This window comes from Poecilia mexicana, unplaced genomic scaffold (genome assembly GCF_051168715.1).
Source record: "Poecilia mexicana isolate PSO_F unplaced genomic scaffold, ASM5116871v1 scaffold_18, whole genome shotgun sequence".
Classification (NCBI taxonomy): domain Eukaryota; kingdom Metazoa; phylum Chordata; class Actinopteri; order Cyprinodontiformes; family Poeciliidae; genus Poecilia; species Poecilia mexicana.
In genome coordinates this window covers 6,460,200-6,470,473 of record NW_028263387.1, presented here as the reverse complement: position 1 = coordinate 6,470,473, position 10,274 = coordinate 6,460,200, and the positions used below count along the sequence as shown (strand labels likewise).

The following is a 10,274-nucleotide window of genomic DNA, read 5'->3' as shown; positions in this document are numbered from 1 at the left end:
GTACGTCTCTGCTTATTTTTCTGTTCCGCGTGCACTAAATTGTTGAGAAATTATTCAGAAAGTCTTTGTTTTGTTGTTGCTCTAATATTAAATTCTGCTTTAATAAATAATTTAAACGTTGAATGCTTAGCTAGAATGTATTCAACTCATACCGTTGTAAAAGAAAACTAATATCTGCTTGCACAAGAAATTGTTTTTAATTAACGCGAGAGCTTGTGGCAGAGTGTGTTATTGATGCGCACATGTGGCACAGCCAGTGGGCTCTTTGTTGCTCTCTCTCCTCCAGCCTCTTGCTACAGTAAATTACCGCGGCATGGCAGGATATAGGCCGGTATTGACATTTTCATACCGCATGAATTTATGTGATATATGGAGCGCCCCCCTCACCTCCTCCTCTGCTCTCCTTCCTCCATTTCTTTGCTGCCTTTCAGCCGCATCCCTGCTTGTCTTTGTGCAGTTAAACAGTCCACTCCACAGGGCTGCAGCTCGAGGCTGTTTTATGGTTCAGTGCTTTTTATTTACGCGACAGCGAGGTTGTATTTTTTTTTTCTCTTCTTTTTTTCCTCCCAATGCGAAGTGCTGGGAGGGAGCTGCCACATTGCCAAATATGTGTCAATGTCAAATGGAGGTGTGTCCCCTGAGTGTGGCTTTAGTGGCCCCCGTGTTGGCTCGGATATAAGCACGAGAAGGCTGACATAAAATGTCACAATAAAGGTGCGTTTCACGAGGAAACCTGCGGATATCTTTTAGATGTAGCCTATTCTGGGGCGCGTGAAGGAGGAGGGGGGCTGTTTTGATTCGGTTTGTCGTGCTATCTAGAGGCGCACACATTCACTTACACAGAAGCTCGCGCGCAGCTCCTGTGAGTCATACCGCATTTGGACGCTCGCGCTGCTTCAGCAAAGTGGAGAGCCCCTGCTGGTAGCGTGCACGCGCACACTCATATAGCCTCTTCGAAAGTAGAAATTGTTTTTCTTATTTGTTTTTAATTAAAATGATCTCAGATTAAAACAAAAAAAAAATGCGGGCGTACGCGGACACAGGAAACGCACCTGTACCTGCACGCGCTATGACAAAACTGATGGATGGGCGGCGACGCAAACACAGCCACGTTCAGGAGAAAATGCCCCGGATTTTTTATTTTTTTTCTTGCTGGGGCGTGGTGTATATTCAGCATTTAAATCTCCATGACTATAACAAACATCGGAATGAATGACTACAGCAGGAAGTTACTTTCTAAAATCAAATAAAATTGAGACGATTTAAAGGGTTAGTTAGCAAATTTTCAAATAGGTGAATCCTGTTTCACTTCTTGTCTCATACTACTTTCTACAAATCTCATTTTACACCTCTTGAGCTGTAGCCTCATCTCTACATTTTGCCATTCAGACTGGGAAGTTAGAGAATCCCAATTGAAATCAGCATTGCTTTTGATAAGGTCTGACCTATGCCTGCAAATGCACTCACAAATGTCATTTTCAAAAGGCTTTTAGTTTGATGTGTTTCAATCAGGCATGAAAACTAGCACCTGCTCTGGCCAGATGCAGCTGAATTTACAAAGTGGCTAGTAAATTTGATCAACCCACAAGCTGAGGTGGTGGGTGTGCAATTTGAATATATAGAGAGTATGTAACAATAACTATAACTGATGGACGATTGTGGCTTAAGAATAATAATACATTTTATTTTTGTAGTGCTTTTCTAAAAACTCTAAAGACAATATAGGAATCAAGCAAAATTCACACTAATTTGTGGTAAAATTACAACTATTTGCTTGGAACTAGAAGCAAGCAAATAGTTGTAAGTTTGACTCGAGCTCCCTCCTTATGCTGATGTGCCCCTAGGCAAGGCACTTCGTACCAAGTTTCCTACTGGTTGGTGTTTGAATGTGTGGATGTTTGTGAGTGTGGCTAAATGAATAAAGGAGATACATGGTATAAAATGCTTTTATATAAAATGCTCGTGTTTATATGACGAGAACAGCATCATATACTTTCAGTTCATTTACCATATTTGGCACCAATGCGCCTCAGTAGACTCTACTGCATTCCAACATTTCTCAACAGGAGCCACTGGATTCATATGTCTTTAGTTGGTCAGAGGTGTGCATTTCAAAAACTGTACAGTTACATAATAAACACACAAAGATGAAAAAAGTAAATTTCCAATACAGGATTTCACAAATATACAACCTCTTTAAAATTCTTGCAAATCACTCGAACTTCATTGCCTCCATATATTGATCATTTGGGTCACTTGATGTAAGAGAGGCCATAAAGATTTAAATGAGATGGGGGAAAGTAGTTGTAATCAATGTCGGTCACGCAAAGAAGATTTTTGTTAGCTAACAATGATTTTGCAGGTTCAGCAACGTTCAACAGTCTCTTACGTGGATACTGATGCACTTTTATTAAGTCTGACACTGTTTCCGTAAGCCAGGGGTCCCCAAACTTTTTCCTGCGAGGGCCACATAACTGTTCCCTTTTCTGGTCGGGGGCCGGTCTTAGTTTTTCGAGAAAGAAACCTTAGAAAACTTTTGTTGACGGGGCGGGGGCTGGATTACTGCCGACAACATATTCGCGTTTGTAGATAGATTTTTACCCAGAATGCAAATGGAAAAAAACCGTGAGCGAAACGGTGACTGGTACTGACTAGTATATATTCCATTGAGGGAAACTAAGTTTGATATCTGCTCAAGAGCCCCCCTGGTGGTTGAAGAAAAATCCACATATATATGAAAAAAAAACACTGAATGCTCTCTGGTATTGTTCAGGGGGCCGGACCAAATGAGGAGGCAGGCCAGATCCGGCCCGCGGGCCGTAGTTTGGGGACCCTTGCCGTAAGGACTAAAACTTCAACTGAGATTAGCATTGCAAAATCAGACAGAGGGACTGTTAAAGATACCAGGGGTTTAAAATTAAATATATGAGCCAGAATATGACTGGGGAGACGAGCCATGGTGGATGCTGAGGCTGAAGTTGTACTCCTGGTTGTAGATTTGTATTTAATTACTTCATGTACATGTTCACCATTTGTAAATACCATATTCTACTTATACAGCCTGAACTGGATAAATGACATGCGAGTGTAGTCATGCTGTAACACAAAATAATACACAAATCCAATGTATTTACAGTTAGCATTAGTGCCTAAGCCAAGTGGAAAGCTTTATTTTGTGACCAGACGGAATAATTAATAATTAGAAATGTTTTTCTTGTTTACTTGCTGTAACTTTTTTCAGTTTTACCATTTTTTTTGTATCAGTACCTCCCCTTGGATCACGCTTCATGTTGGAGACTAACTGGTTCAATTAGACCTACTGCCAATGTTTGTGGTTCATTCTTGGCAGCTGTGGTGAATGGTGCAGTGGTTTTGCAAGTCCCTTGAAAATAAACTCATCACAAACCACTACCACAAGTTTTTGTTGCCAAATTATCCAGTAATTTGTCCAGTACCCTCCTATATAACTCAGATTCCTTGCTGTCATCTTACAGAACCCAAGTAAACTCCACTCAATTACAAATGTGCATAAAAACGCAAGCAGTTGTATTTAGGGATGGAAGATAAAACCGATTTTCGATTCATTGACATGGATGATCACAAACATATGCACTGGATTATATTTAAATTATGGTTAACGCATACATTACATACACATCATTCATCCACATTTGCATCAAATTAAAAACCACATGGACAAGTGCGATGCTATGAAAATATTTGAGAAACTGTTACATGGTTCCCACCCAGAGGCAGAAGTAAAACAGTTGATCTCCATTGCCACAGTAAACCAGAAGAACATTGGGCTGGTGATGATGAAGCGCCACCTAACTCAGACAATTCAAAGCTAATTACAGAGTTTATTGCAACTGTTGGCACAAAGGATTTGCAAGCATTGGAAATCAATGGGAAGTTGTTTGTTTTTGCTCTATGGAGAGTTCTTTGGACGTATCATACCACCTCAAAGGTATCTCACCAAATCGGCTACAACACCACCAAAACAAAGTGATGGGATCACAAGCAGGTTTGCTAGCTCTAACTTTTGATGCATAGCCCAGTTTTAATCAGTATGTCATAGTGATTTACTGGGACTTTGATTCGTGGGTTTGGCTCCTATCCAAGTCATCACTGCAACATTTTCAACATGACTTGAATTCTTAATAAGTGGCAATTCTTTTTTTTTTTTATGTTTTTCATTTTTAACCCTACAAGCTATCCTATCATGTTCCTTATCTCTATGTGCTTCAGTTAACATCATATTGTGATTCAACTTCTCTTGTGCTTGTGAGCTGATTGCATTAGTGGGAAGACATGACTGTACACTTCAAAGGATTTCTGCTCTTCTAATCTGCTACAAAGCATGGTTTATTTATTTAGGTCACGGTAACAAATGGTTCTGCAATGCATCCTTTGTGTTCATATGATTATTGAACAGATGCTGGGTTGTAGAAGAGGTACTTCCTCTCCATTAAGGGGTATTTCATTTTGAAAAATGATGACATTGATAGATGTCACAATGACTCTCCAGACTGGAGGACTGCTAATTAGTTTCAACATGCAGCGTTTCATCGATAGACCCAACAGTAACAATCAACCTTGGTGGTACCATGATGCTGGTTATCAACTCTTAAAATTCACCAAGGCTTTCAAAATATGTATTCAAACAAATACATAAAATATGAACAATGAATGGCTTTTGATAAACGTCTTAGAGAAACACGTACCGTAAGAATCACTCATGTCATTAATAATTAGTAGTTGCAAGATTTAATCCAGGCTTTCAACATATAAATTGATCATATTTCTGAAGCTAGTCAGGTGAGACAAGTTCCATTTACGTTCTGCTGCTCTACTATAGACATACATAAATATATAAGTGAAAGCTATCTCAGTCTGAAACCATGTTTAACGCTGATTAAAATATGTGAATTACATCTATAAAGGTCAGAGATGTAATGGTATGTTCAGTTCAGAAGAGGAGAAAAACCTATTTTCCTCTTGAAAACAAATCAAGCTCTTTATTTTTTTAGGGAAAAAATAAATAATTCTTCTTTTTTGTTTTCAAAAATAGCATTTTAATAATCTGATATCAATATAAAAAAACTCAATCTCATGATTTAATAGTTCATGTATTTTAATGGTTTTTTTTTAATACACAAACCAAGTTTAGTTTAACTCTTTTGACATAAATTTACAACAAACGTTATTTCAAAGCAGTTTTTCATCACAAATGGTCCCAAATCAACTAAAATTTCCCTGATGCCAAAACACTCCCAACTAAAACTGGCTTATATGTGATTATTCTTTGTATCATTTCAAATAACTTGATTCAAAAATACTTTATTCCAAATAAAGTAATAATCCTTGTTGTATCTCGTGTCATCCCATATTATCAAAGAGTCGTTATGAATGGTGATGCTGTGGGCAGGAATGGAATCTGACAAACTTGATTTGACTTTGGCTTTTCAGCTCTGATGGTTTCTGAGAAAAGCAGTCTGAAGAACTATAAAGGCAATCTTATTCAAAAAATGTTTTGACATTTCTAGTTGAGTACATGAATGATAAGGTGGCTATTTCAGTTACAATGACAAAACGTGCGCTTTCAAAAACAGTACCAATTCTCCATATGTTTAAATAAAATACAGGACGATCCTGTGAAGTGAAACGCTGACCAATCACCCGCCACCAGATCAAGGATGTTTGTGACCAGTGTTTCACTTTCAGTGAGCTGGACCGTAACCCTATTTCGCTGTTGATTTCCTACTTTTCTTCTTGAGCCGAGTCATACACATCTGTCGGAGCCAAAAATAAACTCCTGAGCTGAAACACTTGCCCTTTGCTCTGATGCAGCGTCTCTGAGTGTGTGCGGTCCAATCCCATCAGTCATCCAAGGAGATAAAACTTGCTGACATCACTGCCGGGTGCATGCATTTATGAACCCACTGAGAAGGCAGTTAAGTAATCAGACAATCAGACAAAAGCGGAAACATTAAAAGACGGTGACTGTATTTGTTAACCCCAATCAGACATGTTCTATCGCCGCCACACTATTGAACTCAGTGGCGGCTATTGAACAAACCTGACCTCATTATTGATTGTTGTGACATCATTGGACTTTCCCAATGTCCATTTTACACTCAGATGGAAACTGTTCCACTCAGAGCAGTCGGCAAATATTCCAAATTAATATTTGTTTTGTTTGGCAAAGAACAAATGTACTTCCTCAGGTAGTGCTGTAAACCAGGGCAAATACAGACTGACACCTTGTCTGTTGACTCGACCAATATTAACATTTACTCACACAGTGTTTGCTGATCCATCAGTGTTGTCTCCAGGGAAGCTCGATCTGTTAGATGAGTAATGGCTCTACAGAAGCATAAGGCTGACAGTTCTGACACTGAATACTAAAGTGAGTTATACTGGGAAATTTATATGTAAAAAAAAAAAAGCCTTCACAGTTTCATTTTAATTCAGAGTTACTGATTCAGAGATTTTGTGTTGAGTTTCCAGTTGAACTGTACAGGTGAGAAAAGTCTGGAAATGTCACAATCCTGGGCAGTTTGTGTTTTCATTTGTCTTTTGATCATTTCTTGGTGTATTATTGTTAGTTTTTAACATATTCAGTTGTCCTTTTGACATTAGGATTCTGCAGCACCAGTTCAGTCCTTTGTGTTTAGGTGCTTATTTATTTTTGTGGTCTGTCCTTTGTGTATTTAAGAAGGAAATGACATGAAAACCTCAGAAAACACTCACTGCAACTTCCTTCCTCACAACATGTAAACAAAAATGGAGTGGCGTTGGATTTTAGCAGTTGTATAATTTCTAGTTTGTCTTTGGTAAAAGAAAACAAACCATTCTTCCCGCTAGTTCTAGAAGCAAGCGTTTGTTTTGGTTGTATTTGCCCACAATGCCCTGCGCTATAGTCTGCTCCCTGTTTTGAAGCGGTCTCCAGTTTGCTTGCATTGAACATGTGCATTCACACCTTTGGGTTAATTAGTCTCCCTCCCTCACTTTCTCCCAGCCACAGCTGCAACTGATTACGTCTGATTAGCCCATCTGGTTCTTTGTCATTTCCCACCCCTGCCTCAGTATATAAGCTCACTGGTTTGCTTTGTTGTTGGATTCTTCTGTTACTTTCTCTCTTTCAGTTCTATTGGTTCCATGCCTTATTCCCTTTGGAGCCTTTTTGCCTCTGGCCCTGCCTGCATTTTGGTCCAACTACAAACCAAACCATGGCAGGCAATAAACTACCACGTCTCATAAACCTGGACTTTTAACAGGGGTGTACACTTTTAGGAGATTCAGGGATTAGCAGGGTTGGCAGAGTTAGCATTTTCAGCTGTAAACATCTGTGTACTGGCTGGGAAACCCGCAGCTAACATTTCTGCATCCACCCTTCCTGTGATCAGCTGAGGTCTTACCCTCTGCTTACACTGGAACCTGACTGGATAACCGATGTGGTGTACTGAAAATCATGAACTTTTGAGTCTTCTTCCTTAAGTAACAGCTTCCACTTTGAAAATAGTTGTTGTTAGAGCAACTTGGCAACACTTAAGTAAGGTACACCTCATTAAGTCAATCCCCAGGCGACTTAATAGTGCAACTCTAAATTTAAACTGTTAGCAACAATGTGTTTAGCTAACCACAAGTGTTAAACTGAGTGTCACTGAAAAACTGACCAAACATTTTGGTCAGTCAGCTGAGATTCTGTTTATGAAACTTCAGACACTGTGAGCTCTGTTAAAGGGTAAATAAATGTGTGGCGCTACATTGAGGCGGTCCAGTAAACAGCTTTAATTGGATCCGTGTTGCTTCAGAGATGGACTAAGTTCCCAGAATAAGAGCAAAGTAGATGTTGCTGTCGTCTTGTCCGCCTTGAAATAGTACTGGCCTTTCTGTGGAGGCGGTGACGACACCAGTTCCATTTCCGCTGGACTGTGTGGAATGCCAGCTGTTGCTGCTGTGATAACGTTCCGTGTTGTTGGGATGCCGGACTCTGACTGAAAGTGGGAAGCCAAGTGGTCTGTGGTGTAGTGCATGATGGTGTTCCAGTGGTGACGCTGCCTTGGAGCTTAAGAGCAAATTTCCTTGATAGACTCTTGAATTTTGCTTTCATTTTCTACAATACCGCTGAAGATTCAAAAGTTTTCTTCCCTTTTTGCTGGAAATCTGAACAAAGTGAGGATAAATTGTTTCAATCAACAATAATAAAATTGTCACAGGTATCTTTAATGATTCTGATCATATCTGAACCATCGTTTATGCATTGTTTTCCACTGTTTGTCTTGTCGGTCAGCACTTTGTCTCTGACCTTGTTTTCAGTAACGGAAATGCCTTGTCAGTTTAAAAGGCGGACATGACATGTATTTTTTCTTCTGTTCCTGTATTGATTTCCAGCTAAAAGCTGGAATCCTGTCTAAGAGTAATGCAAGCTGTTGTTAAGCTCTATACCTCCATCAGGGTTATATATTGCTAGCAAAATGAACTGGGGCATTTAATTCATGTTCATTGTCAACAATAGCAAATAACCTTTATTGAGACAAAAACATTTTCAGACAATATAAAGATTAAAGTTCGTGTAGCTGAACTGTTATAGCATGGTCTAATAGCGTTTTCAATGCAGCAGAGTTATAATCTGCAAGAGATGGATCTATGCTGTCTGCATTTTCTGATGTTAAATTAGTTTTATACATGTAAGCAAGTCAACACCTTTGTTTTCCAAATGAGAGCTGTACAGGAAACTGCAATGTTGTCATTCTCACAGTGCCACACTGTACGCAATATAGTAATTATGAAAATTCCATTTAATATGACTAAAAACGATCATTTATGAAAACTTTGACCAATGTGGACATTTGACCAAACTCTGTATCTACGTTTGAGTGTAATGCAGTAATATATCCACATACTTTCTTTGACGTGATTCCCAATCGACTTCAACTTGTGTTTCAGCTGAAACAGGTTGGGGGGGAAAGGTAATTTCATCTGAAAATGAAAAGCTGTCTTAAAAATGCTCAACTTTGTGTGACCAGAGTTGGAGTCAAGTGCTAAAAAAATGTGATCATCCTTAGATCTATCCGAATAAATTATTACTGTTTTTCAGATTGGATTTAATGATACCAACATTTGTGGATGTGTTGTAAACATGAAGCCAAACTGTTCCTGTCTCTTATTTACTTGTCCCAGTTATATCCTGTACAGCCTGTGAGATTGCAGCTCCTATGAATTAAGACTGTTTAGTTTTACACTTCTGGCTCTTGGCTCAGAGTTGAACACAGACTTTGCTCTGTTGATACAAGCACTCAGTACATGTTGGTGAAACCTGGCCAGTGCCACACGAGGAAGCGTCAAAAATGAAAAAACATTTCCAGTCGTGCTCACACACTTTGATTTCAAGTAGCACAATTAACAAACAAAAGGAATTAAAGAAAGTAGGGCTGAAACAATTAATCGTGATTAATTGAAATAATCATCAGCTAATGTAGTATTGATTAATCATTAACTGGAGATTCCAAAGAAAGATAATTTACTGAAAGAACAACACACTCAGAGTAGTAATTAAGACAAAACTGTACAAAATATTTATACCTTTTGATATACAATTATTCATTGGCTAAGGCTAAAGTTAAGCAATTAATCTACAAATGATCAAGCGTACACTGAAGGAATGCTATGTTATTGGATTTTGCGCAATGGAACGTTCTCATGTATAAAATGAATTGAATTACTTACATCCTTTAATGCATTTCTTAATAATTTACAAAAATGACTGAAATAAAAAAATCTGCTGAATGTGGGAATTTCTTCTCATCGATAAATCATCCAAAGAATTGATTACTCAAATAGTCATTAGTTGCAGCCCTAAAAGAAAGTTGAACTTAAAAAGTTTTTGCAGTGATTCTAGTCTCACAGCACTGAAAAGGATGTAATTTAATATACCTTTAACCTAAAATACTTTGTGGAACCACATGAATTCATCCTCTGGTGAAAAATTAAATACACCGGGGGACCTAAAAGTGCTTCAACACTCCGCCTGTGCTACCAAACATCCTTACAGCCAGTTACCTCGATAAGGCTCCTCATATTTCACTTGTACGTGGGGCTTCTGGAATATGAGCCCGGTTGTATTTTTACAGTCCGTGCGGCGAAGAGGAGCACATTAGCTGATGACTGAAATGGTTTGGAAGAACACTCGCTGCGTGGGAGTTCCAGATCAGTCTAGTCTGAATAAATTCTGGCCATGTGACTAGCACACAATATTCTCCTCAGGTTTT

At 38.8% G+C, this 10,274-nt stretch overlaps 1 protein-coding gene across 1 annotated transcript in view; it reads left to right on the top strand.

Moving 5' to 3' along the window:
• Positions 1-10,274, top strand: part of ndrg2 (NDRG family member 2) — a 34,289-nt gene that overhangs the window by 572 nt on the left and 23,443 nt on the right. The gene's annotated exons all lie outside the window — the stretch shown is intronic.